General features: G+C 39.6%; 1 protein-coding gene across 1 annotated transcript in view; it reads right to left on the reverse strand.

Moving 5' to 3' along the window:
- USH2A (usherin) overlaps nt 1–12483 on the reverse strand; it is a 939490-nt gene that overhangs the window by 129572 nt on the left and 797435 nt on the right. The gene's annotated exons all lie outside the window — the stretch shown is intronic.

Raw genomic sequence — 12483 nt, forward strand, 5'->3', positions numbered from 1 at the left:
TCAAGTTGAAATAATTACTCTATCAATGTTAATGGTCTTTCAACTTCAATAAAGCACTCACCTGCCGATAATCACGGCTAACCTCTTGCTCTAATGCAATTCCCTCTCTATTTAGTAGGTTATATTACAGCCGTTACAGTGGTCACTTGTCCTGAACAGCTGCTGAATTTCACTTTGATCGGCTGTGAACCATAAAAGAATTGGTCATCTGTGTATGATTCCCCCTCACCCAGAAGCCCTTGCAGAGCTCAGAACGTGAGCTCTTGGCTACAAAGGGGGATTCGGGAGCAGCCATCTTGTCTCAGGTACTGGTGACTTTCCACTGGCGACAAGAGCCCTGGAGTTCAATTAGCTTCTGCCCTTCACTGCCATTTACAGCTTGCTGTCTCTGCTAAATAGTGTATATTCTGAATTTACGGCCTGGGCCTGTTTAGAGTGTGGGATAGTTCCTTTTACTTTCATATATGTGTGTGTGTGTGTGTGTGTGTGTGTGTGTGTGTGTGTGTGCATATCCATATATCCATATATTATGTATTTATTTATTTATTTTTTGGGGTAAAAGTCACATAATATAAAACATACTATTTTAACCATCTGGAACTATGCAGGTCAGCACTAGGTACTTCCACACTGTGAAAGTTCTCACATTGTCCATCTCCTGAATTTTTATCTTCTTAAACCGAAACTCTTTCCTCATTAAACTCTAACTCCCCATTCCTTCTCCCCTTCCCAGGCATCTACCAATGTACTTTCTGACTCTATGAATTTGACTATCCTAAGTATATGGTAATAAATGGAATCAAACAGTGTTTGTTAACAAGGCTCTGAGAAAATATTGGTGTCTAAATAGAGCTTCCTTATAATTCAGTTAAAGAGCAGGAAAAAACAACATACCTGAGTTAAAGGGCAAACAGTCTTCCCACCCATGTCTCATACACTGATGGCAAAAGTGAAGTGGGTGGCTGCCAACCTGGCAGCATCTGTATGATTTGGGAAGTGTGTGTGTGTTTGGGAAGTGTGTGTGTGTGTGTGTGTGTGTGTGTGTGTGTGTGTGTCCAGAAGACCATATGTTTTGCTGATAGGATCTCAGCTCTAAGGGAATGGGTAGGGTCCTGTGAGTGTCACGGCAGGTAAACAGAGCTGCATCTAGAGTGGAAATGGCCTGAGGAGGACTCTTAGGGTGACCAATGTGAGATATTGATGGTCCTGAGAGGAGACGGGTCAGGACTAAACCTCAGGGAGATGAAAAGCATATTCTCGCTTTGGGAAACTTAGGAAGGAAATAGAGTCTAGCCCAATATCTGAGATATTACCTGGAAATTAACTGTAAGGTAAGAGGAAATGTTTAAACTTGCAAGCTCAGCATTTTGTTGCAAGGTAAGGCCTGCTTAAAAGAAACACAACCTAAGTTTTCCCAAAGGGGCTTCTTAGGTGGCTCAGTAGGTACAGAATCTGCCTGCCAGTGCAGGACATGCAGGAGACCTGGGTTTGATTCCTGGGTCTGGAAAATCCCCGGGAGTAGGAAATGGCAACACACTCCAATATTCTTGCCTGGAAAATTCCATGGACAGAGGAGTCTGACAGGCTAGAGTCCAAAGGGTCACCCATGGGGTCACAGAGTTGAACATGACTGAACACAGGACAGAACATAGTTTCTCCGGTCATGACAAAATTCACATAGTTGCTTTATCCAAACCTAATATTTTCTACATTTGCTCATTTTTTAAAGCCTCTGTTATTTCAAAATAATAGGATATCTGAAGTTTTATAGCCTATTTATATTGCCATTTTCAGTCTTAAAGTATTTTGCATATGCATTAATTTATTTAGCCTTTAGACAGTCCTGTGAGGCAAGTAACACTATAGTTCAAACTTGACAATTAAATAGGACGCTGGATCCATTTGAAGTTTAACAGTGTGATCATTTGAGGAGAGAAGTGGACATTGTGGGACTTTCAAGCAGAAGATTCAACATACTGTAGAAAGCAGAATCAACAGAACTTAGTGAAAGATTGGATATGGAAGTAAAGTAGAGGACTCAAGCCCCACAACTTATGGTGTGGCTGAAGCAACTAGGAAGATGATGGAGCCATTTAGCTATGTAACAGGGTGTGCTGCAGAATAATGACTAGAGTTTAGGAAAGTATGTGGTCAGTACGGAGCTCCTGCCTACTGAGAAACCTGTATGCAGGTGAGGAAGCAACAGTTAGAACTGGACATGGAAAAATGAACTGGTTCAAAATTGGGAAAGGAATATGTCAAGGCTGCATATTGTCAGTCTGCTTATTTAACTTATATGTAGAGTACATCATGTGAAATGCTGGGCTGGATGAAGCACAAGCTGGAATCAAGATTGCCAGGAGAAATATCAATAACCTCAGATACGCAGATGACACCACCCTTATGGAAGAAAGTGAAGAGGAACTAAAAAGCCTCTTGATGAAAGTGAAAGAGGAGAGTGAAAAAGCTGGCTTAAAACTCAGCATTCAGAAAACTAAGATCATGGCATCTGGTCCCATCACTCCATGGCAAATAGATGGGGAAAAGGTGAAACAGTGACAGATTTTATTTTCTTGGGCTCCAAGATCCATGTGGACAGTGACTGCAGCCACGAAATTAAAGATGCTTGCTCCTTGGAAGAAAAGCTATGACAAACCTAGATAACATATTAAAATGAAGAGACATCACTTAGCTGACAAAGGTCCATATAGTCAAAGCTATGGTTTTTCTAGTAGTCATGTACAGATGTGAGAGTTGAATCATAAAGAAGGCTGAGTTGCAAAGAATTGATGCTTTTGAATTGTGGTGCTGGAGAAGACTCTTGAGAGTCCCTTGGACAGTGAGAATACCAAATTAGTCAATCCTAAAGGAAATCAACCCTGATTATTCATTGGAAGGAGTGATATTGAAAATGAAACTCCAATATTTTGGACATCTGATGTGAAGAGCTGACTCACTGGAAAAGACCCTGATGATGGGAAAGATTGAAGGCAGGAGGAGAAGGGGTGACGGAGGATGAGATGGTTGGATGGCATCACTGACTCAATGTTTGACATAAGTTTGAGCAAGCTCCTGAAGGACAGGGAAGCCTGGTGTGCTGCAGTCCAGGGGGTTGTGAAGAGCTGGACATGACTTAACAACTGAATAACAATGCAGCTCTGCTGGAAGTGCTAGGCAAACGTCTGCACGACTTACAGAAAGTATCAGCTTTACATCTTCAAGTTCATCTTCCCTCTGAAGATCTGTTTAAGACAACTTATATAAGAGAAGATCCAGGTTTATGAAAAGCAAGTTTCAGAGAGGAATTCTGTAGGGCAGTTTCTCCAGGTTATCTCTCTACCATTTGAGAGAGGGAGGGGAAGTGCTCCACATTCCTCTCTCGGGCATATGAAGGACATCCTAGATCAGGGGTTCCCAGCCTCCAGGATCTAATGCCTGATGATCTGAGGTGGAGCTGATATAATAATAACAGAAATAAAGTACACAATAAATGTAACGTGCTTGAATCATCCTGAAGCCATTCCCCCCATGCCAGTCTGTGGGAAAACTGTCTTCCACAAAACTGGTACCTGATGTCAAAAAGGTACCACTGCCCTGGAGAACATCAGGAAGAAATTGAGGGTGCCTGCAAAAAAGGCAAGATGGACCTTCCACTCTCTTCAAGAGACCGGCTATGGAGGTAAAGAGATGTATAGGGTAATTTTTATGCAGCCACCAGGGTGAAGAAGGGTCTTCTGAGATTGTTATGTGATCCCAGGATTTGGGGATCATGTCCTAACACAGAAGCTGATACCTGCTTCTCATTCAGTGAATTCTCAAGTTCTGAGGCTGGCTGGGTCTCACCCAGTGGTAAAGCAAGTAGAGAAGATAGTGCTGGACCAGCTGTACTTTCCTTTTAAAATAGAACAACTTGTCCATAAGCCTATGAATGTCAAGAAAAGAATGAGTTTCGCTAACATGCTAGGTCCTGATATTGGCTGACATTTTGGGAGAGGAAACCTACAGGTAGAAGGCTGTGGGTGGATCTTTGGGGGCAGTAATGGACAAGGGTACAAGCAATTTGCCAAGGAGTGTGTTGCCTGCATCAGGAACTGTGAAGCATGGAATTTCCAATGGGAGACCTCTATGTAACCCATTAAAAAAAAAAAATCCCATGAGACACTTACACATCTGAAGGCAATGGTAGATGGACCGGAACAATATTAGGCTCTGCCTCTTTTAGTTTCATTTTATCTTTTCTACCATGACCCTCAGGAAATCAACAAGAACAAAAGAAATAAAAATGGACATGCCTTCTATTCCCCACTGTTGATGCCTTAACACAAGTCAGGCTTTAGACTGGATTTAGACTGGATTTTTTTAGCATACAAATGAGTCTTGATTATCAAAACTGGGTGGTCTTTGTCACTGAAAGTGACTGGAAAACCATGGAACTTGCTCTAGAGCTCTCATGAGCAAGGAAGGAGGTCCTGATACAGCTTGTGGAATAAAGTGATTGGAGATAAGTAAGGCCCTTCCAAGGAACTAGTTACAAGTTCAAGACTTACATGTTTTTTTATGCCCAATAATACTGAGCAAGTAGATTTGTTAGGTATTAGGGTAGGTTAGGGTAGGGCATTAGAAAAAAGCAGAAAGATAACAGAAGCCTAATAAATGAACAGTTGAAAGCAAACAAAGTTCTTTACAATAAAAAATGGGTTGCACCAACACGTTGTTTTGTGTGACATCTACTCTGCCATATTTTGTCTCAGAATGAATGATGTTATTGCTCATATTCTATAATGTGAAAGTCCCAACTGACACAGAATGTATGGCTATTGTTTTCATCACTATTTTTTCTTGATTTTGGAACAACAGTCACCAAAGTAGTCTTTTTAGATAACTGTATTTCCCAAAGCATTTCTTTTGACTTATCAGTGGATCTGGGGAAAAATGCCAAGAACAATCAAATTTAAGAGCTCCAACTAATTCAAGATCATATGTAAAGAGCAATAATATTTTACACTAGACTAAGCCAAAATGAAAATGGGATTAAAAATAAATCATTGATTTATTCACAAACTCCCTATCTTATGGCGATTATAAAGAGTCTCATTTTTTCCCCCTTACATATCTACTTAATGGTAAAGAGATTTGCGACAACCACATGGGGACGTTTTGAATACTTCCTCTGTGACATTGGGCAAGGAAGTTTGGCAATTAGAATCTAGAAACTAGAGTCTGTAATTCTGGATTTTATTTCCAGATCGGAAGCCAACTTTTAGTGACCCATATAATTCGCTTACTCCTCAGCACCGCATGCTTGATTCTACGTACAGAGCGAGGGACCATCTATCTTTCAGGGGACTGGGCAAGTGTCTAATTTGGGCTTGATGTTTTATAACCCTGTGGGGTGAACAGGGATACAGTGACAGCACAGACTAACAGGTAAACCACTTTTGCCTTTCTGTCCCAAGTTATTTTTGCCAGTGTGATGGCAGGTGCCAGGGAGAAAAAGCAAACACATCTGAATGGTGGCAACAGTACCGCCAACCTCGCCAGGAGTGTTCCCTGTAAAATACCACCATGGAACTCTCCTGTGCCAAGCAAGGCTACATGCAGTTTCTCTCCTGACACCACACAATTCATCACCGAGTTAATTGGGAGGGGGCTTAAGGACTTCTACCTAAAGCTGGTTTTCAGTAGAGGAGGGGCTTGGTTTGAAGAGATCCTGAGGAACTAGATATCTCTCTCTTCCCCTTAGGAGAATCTCTGTAGGTCCAGAGATGAAACTTTTCATGTGATTAGGAGAGAAGCCGGTGATACATTAAAAGCCATACTCTTTCCATTTCGTCTCTCCTGCTGCCTCTGCTGCTGCTGCTCCTGCCAACACATATGCTCTCCACCCCCATGGAGGGCCCCCACTGCCAGTTCTCCATCCACTGCCACCATCAGGAGGACTCATGCATTCATTGCACCTGTTTTATGAGGCTCTCCCAGCTACGTCCACCTGTCTATAAACAGCTCTGGGGGGACTCTGGGACAAGGTAGTGATGGCACGACTCTACACACAATTTATTGGTGACTTCTCGTTGGGGGGATGGGATCCCAAGAGGAACAAGAGAGGCATTAGTGACACCTCTTGCAAGCCTGGGAACTGGATTGCAATCCTGGACGGTGGGGATGGATTCTGCATCTCACAAATTGACAATGTAGTTCCTTTGCTCTGGTGTATTTCAGCCACAGCTGTCAATGAAACAAAAAGTTGGAAAATATCCTAGGAGAGGCACAGAAATGGAAAGAGGCAGTAAAGACATTTAGTTGATGTAGGAATTGGAAAAACAGTGAGTAGAGCCAGGAAGGCTATAGAGAGCTTTAAAAGTAAATCACCACAGAAATGGTAAGGACCTAACAGAAGCAGAAAACTAAGAAGTGGCAAGAACACACAGAAGAACTATACAAGAAAAGTCTTAATGACCTTGATAACCATGATGGTGTGGTCACTCACCTAGAACCAGACATCCTGGAGTGTGAAGTCAAGTGGGCCTTAGGAAGCATTACTATGAATAAAGCTATTGGAGGTGATGGAATTCTAGCTGAACTATTTCAAATCATAAAAGATGATGCTATGAAAGTGTTGCACTCAATATATCAGCAAATCTGGAAAACTCAGCAGTGGCCACAGGACTGAAAAAGGCCAGTTTTCATTCAAATCCCAAATAAAGGCAATGCCAAAGAATTGCCACACAATTACACTCATTTCATATGCTAGCAAGGTTATGTGCAAAATCCTTCCAGCTATGTTTCAGCAGTTTGTGAACTGAGAATTTCCAGATGTACAACCTAGGTTTGGAAAAGGCAGAGGAACCAGAGATCAAATTGTCAACATTTATTGGATCATGGAGAAAGCAAAGGAGTTCCAGAAAAAATATATACTTCTGTTTCATTGACTACATTAACTGTATGGATCACAACAAACTTTGGAAAATTCTTTCACCTGTCTCCTGAGGAACTTGTATGCAGGTCAAAAAGCAACAGTTAGAACTGAATAGGGAACAATGGACTAGTTCAGAATTGAGAAAGGAGTACATTAAGGCTATATATTATCACCCTGCTTATTTAACTTATATGCAAAGTACATCATGCAAAATGCTGGGCAGGATGGATGGATTCACAAGCTGGAATCAAGAGAGATGGAAGAAATATTAACAACCTCAGATATGCAGATGATATCACTCTAACAGCAGAAAGTGAAGAGGAACTAAAGAGCTTCTTAATGAAGGTAAAAGAGGGGAGAGAAAAAGCTGACTTGAAACTCAACATTCAAAAAACTAAGATCATGGCATCCAGTCCCATCACTTCACAGCAAATAGAAAGAGGAAAATGTGGAAGCACTGCAAGATTCTATTTTCCTGGGCTCCAGAATCACTGTGGATGGTGACTGCAGCCATGAAATTAAAAGACACTTGCTCCTTGGAAGGAAAGCTATGACAAACCTAGATAACATATTAAAAATCAGAGATATCACTTTGCTGACAAAGGTCCAAGTAGTCAAAGCTATGATTTTTCCAGCAGTCATGTATGGATGGGAGAACTGGATCATAAAGAAGGCTAAGCACTGAAGATTTGATGCTTTCGAACTATGGTGCTGGAGAAGACTCTTTTAAGAGTCCCTTGGACTGCAAGGAGATGAAACCAGTCAATCCTAAAGAAATCGATTCTGAATATTCTTTGGAAGGACTGATGCTGAGCTGAAGCTCCAATACTTTGGCCACTTGATGTGAAGAGCTGATTTATTGGGAAAGACCCTGATGCTTAGGTTGAAGGCAAAAGGAGAAGGAGAGGGCAGAGTATGAGATGGTTAGATAGCGTCACTGACTCAAACGACATGAATTTGAGCCAACGCAGGGGAGACTGTGGAGGGCAGAGGAGGCTGGCATGCTACAGTCCATGGGGTCTCAAAGAGTTGGATATGACTTAGCAATTGAAAAACAACATCAACACATGAGCAGCAGAAACTCAGAAGCAAACAAACTTATAAGCCTGAAATGCCTAGTAGTAAAAAATCTGTGTCTCAGACTTGACTACTCTCTTCCCTCAGAGTCTCTGCCCAATAGCCCAGCTGCATGACAGACTTCTCTCATACAGTAGAAGGTAGTACAGAGTATTGGCAAACTGAATGGAGTACTCAATGACTATTTGCCAAATTGGATTGAATGGTCAATAGCATGTTCTTGACCCTGAGGGTCCAATATACTAGTATAGAAAGAAGTAATGTATTTTGAATAGGAAGAGATGAACCTCAAATATAGGAGGAGGGATTTGGATAGGCTAAAAGGAACATTCTTCTCTGATAATGAGGACTTGGAAAGAAGAACCTCTAGAATCTCCTTCTTTAGGTATCTTTAAACAATGTTCTCTTGGGGACATAGGAATGGATGAAACTCAAAGACAATAGTCTGTTTTCCTGATTACTTCTTTCAAAGATGTCAGTCCATAAAGAGTCATGGAAACTTGGTCTAATGACCATAATGTAATTACTTGAGCCTGATTGCTTTGTGGAATATGCCCTTGATTGCTAACAAGTTCAAATGGGACTTTTCTTGATGACTCTAATGAAATTTCCTCTTGGGATATTCAGGGACAAAGATCCAGATTTTGGAGGACCACTTTGAACACACACACACATACATACACTCAAAAGCAGAATGCAGAAATACTGTTTCTCAATTATTCTGGCTCTTATTTTTAACACTGCAAAGATTAACCTTTAGAAACATGGAGGAATAAAACAATATTGGTCTGGTAGATGAATGTTGGGGAAGGCCCATATACCAAGAGACATGCAAGACTTAAAGCTTGAGGCTATAAACCTTCCTCTTTTGAAGGAACTTTTTAGCATGATAAAAACAGAGCCAAACAGATTAAATAAAGAACATAGTTCATTGAATACTTTGAGTATTGTGCTGTAAAATGAAACTGGATATGAAGGGATGAGGGCTTCCCAGGTAGCTCAGTGGTAAAGAATCCGCCTGCCAATACAGGAGATGCAGGAGAAGTGGGTTCAATCCCTGGATCGGGAAGATCCACTGGAGAAGGGAATGGAATCCCACTCCAGTATTCTTGCCTGGGAAAACCCACAATCAAAGGAGACTGGCGGGCTGCAGTCCATGGGGTTGCAAAGAGTCGGACATGACGAGCAAATAAACAAACAACAATGTGGAGGAACGACTTAGAGGCTAAGTCATGTTGGAATTCAGTAGAACTTTCTCAGAGATTAAATGTTTAGGCTCATATCTGTGAAAGCCATATTTAAAAGATTAAGAGTTTAATAATTGATATATTGATGCTGTCAATAAAATATATTTAAATTAAGATATCTCATTCAGAAAGCTCCTGTCAAGGATTTTTCAGTATTCTTTCAGGGTGGAAGTTGAGGACATGAATACAAGGGTATGGTGGGCGATAAATTTCCCCATGCATCACATAACTAAAAGAGAACGTCTACGCTTAAGAATGTTGCCTCTAATCTTATAATGACAGCACTGTTAAATGTAATATAAAAGACTTCGATGATATATAAATTAAGTGTCAAACAAAAAATAAATTCTTAACTCTAAATATAAGTGAAGATTTCTTTCTGATATAAATTTCAGCAAAATCTTTTTGGATCCACCTCCTTGAGTAATGAAAATAAAAACAAAAAGAAATGGGACCAAATCAAACTTACAAGCTTTTACACAGCAAAGGAAACCCTAAACAAAGTGAAAAGCGAACCCACAGAATGGGAGAAAATATTTGCAAATGAAGTGACTGACAAAGGGATTAAACTCCAAAATTTAGAAACAGCTCATGCAGCTCTATATAAAAAAATAAACAACCTAATCAAAAAATGGGCAGAATATCTAAATAGACATTTCTCCAAAGAAGACATACAAATGGCCAAGAGGTGTATAAGAGATGCTCAACACTGATAATTATTAGAGATATGCAAATAAAAATTAGTGTCAGCTCACACCAGTCTGAGTGGCCATCATCAAACATTCTATAAACAATATATGCTGGAGAGAATGTGGAGAAAGGGAACCTTTTTATACTGCTCATGGGTATATAAACTGGTACAACCACTAGGGAGAACAGTATGGAGGTTCCTTGTAAAACGAAAAATAAAACTACCATATGGTCCAGCAATCCCATTCCTGGGCATTCGAGTTTTCTAATTTGGAAAGACACAAGCACCCCAATATCCATTGCAGTACTATTTACAATATCCAAGACACAGAAGCAACCTAAATGTCCTTTGACAGAGGAAAGGATATAGAAGATTTGGTACAATATACAAGGGACTATTACTCAGCCATAAAAACATGAGAGAATGACATTTGCCACAACGTAGATGGACTTAGAGATCAAGTTTCTAAGTGAAGTCAGAGAAAGACAAATGTGTGGAAATGTATTCCACTTATATGTGGAATATAAAAAAAGAGATACAAATGACCTTATTTGCAAAACACAAACAGACTCACAGACTCACAGAACAAATTTATGGTTACCAAAGATGAAATGTAGGGGAGCAGGGGTAAATTAGGAGCCTGGGATTAACATATTCAAACTATATGTAAAATATAAAGCCTTGCTGATAGTCAACAGGACCTACTGTATAGCACAGGAACTCTACTCAACATTCTGCAATTACTTACATGGGAAAAAATGGATATATGAAATGCAGGACTGAATCACTATGCTGCCCACCTGAGACTAACACAACATTGTAAATCATCTATATTTCAATATAAAACAAAAGTTAAGTTAAAAAGGAAGATTTCTTTAATTAATACATTGCTTATTTCTTAGTCATATGAGAAATTTGAACATTGGATAGTGAGAAAATATTACATTCTATTCATTTATGAAGATTCTTCCAGAGTTTCATTAAAATATGTTTGCCTCACCTTATTTAGGTATTTTGGGTATCCTCTTATAAGATAACCTTTATGTAAATTGGGCTTCCAAAACCGGAAACATAGAAAATGATCCGGCCTTTGAAAATGATGCTTTGTGTTGTCCAGTTTTTCTTCCTTGTGAGGGGTTTTCATATTTAGGACAGTCATCGCACATTTTGAAAACCATGTGTATTTCACTCCCAAGACCACACTGTTTCATCTGTCCCATGGAACCCCTTCAGTCTTAGGGTTTCCTGCCGACCTCGCAGAGCATATCTTTCAGTCTTTCCTATTTTGTTAATATCTGCTACCTGCCCATCATTCTGCTCAATGCTGGGGAGAGTCAGGGCTGCCAACTAATATCTATGAGACATAATTTGATTAATTTGGGGTTTTACAGATCTTTACTACAATTAAATTTTTTAAATAAAATAATAATAAATAGTCATTAGAAAAAATAAAAAAATAGAGAATTACATGAAGCAAAATGTAAAACTGTCTCCTCTCCCTACAGGTAGCCTTATTGATAAGGGCAGAGAAGTTCCTTGTCCCAATATATCTCCTCTCTATACTTACAATATTCTAGAAAATTTTATACAAATAGAATCACATTTACAAACTTTCCAGAGCATTTCTTGTTTAACACTTTTGATGTATGATTTTTTCATGGGTTGTGGCTTGTGGCCAGTAGGTGGTGGGGTTTGGGATCTGAATCCTAGCATGGTGAATATTATGGGCTGTTACCCACTACTTCGCTTACTTTTTAGTGTTCAGTTCTCATCTCTGCAATATTATAAGAGAGAAAGCTCCCTGAGAGAAGGACCATCCTGTTTTTTGTATCTCCTATAGAACATAAGGCTATGCCAGGTACAAAGAAAGCTCTCAGGAGATAGAAGGTAAATTGAATTAAGTGGTGGTACGGGCCAGAGGAGGCCAACCCTGAAAAATCACCATTAAGTTATAGTGCATGTGACGTATATGTATAACTATATCTATTTATCTAGATAGGTATATCTAGAAATTAAATTTTCTTTTTCCTCAAAGAGTCAATAATACCATATTTACATATGTGACATGTCTAATTTTATCTGAACTTCATCCCTGTGAGGTGCAGAGGGAAACATTTAATACTTCTATTCAATGGGTCTGAAAGTCATGCAAAGAGAGATCAGTTATTTTTTTGGCAGTAACACAGATTAACTATGATCTGAACACTGGTCTCCAGTATCTCCTATACTTAGTTCAGTATCTTGTCCCCATGACTACTTTGTAACTTTTGCACTTAAAAATTCCCATATATTTGAGCATCAAGTAAAGAAAAATGATAAGCCAGCTAAGAAAATTAATGTCAACATATTAACCATATAAGTACCTGTTCTTATACACAATGGAATATTTCAGCCATAAAAAGGAACAAAATTGGGTTAAACGTACAGCCATGGATAGACATAGAGACTGTCATACAGAATGAAGTCAGAAAGAGAGAAACATATATTAATGCAAATATGTGGAATCTAGGAAAATAGTACAGGTGATCTAATTTGCAAAGCAGATATTGAGA

Source organism: Ovis canadensis, chromosome 12, assembly GCF_042477335.2.
Source record: "Ovis canadensis isolate MfBH-ARS-UI-01 breed Bighorn chromosome 12, ARS-UI_OviCan_v2, whole genome shotgun sequence".
In the NCBI taxonomy this organism is placed as follows: Eukaryota; Metazoa; Chordata; class Mammalia; order Artiodactyla; family Bovidae; genus Ovis; species Ovis canadensis.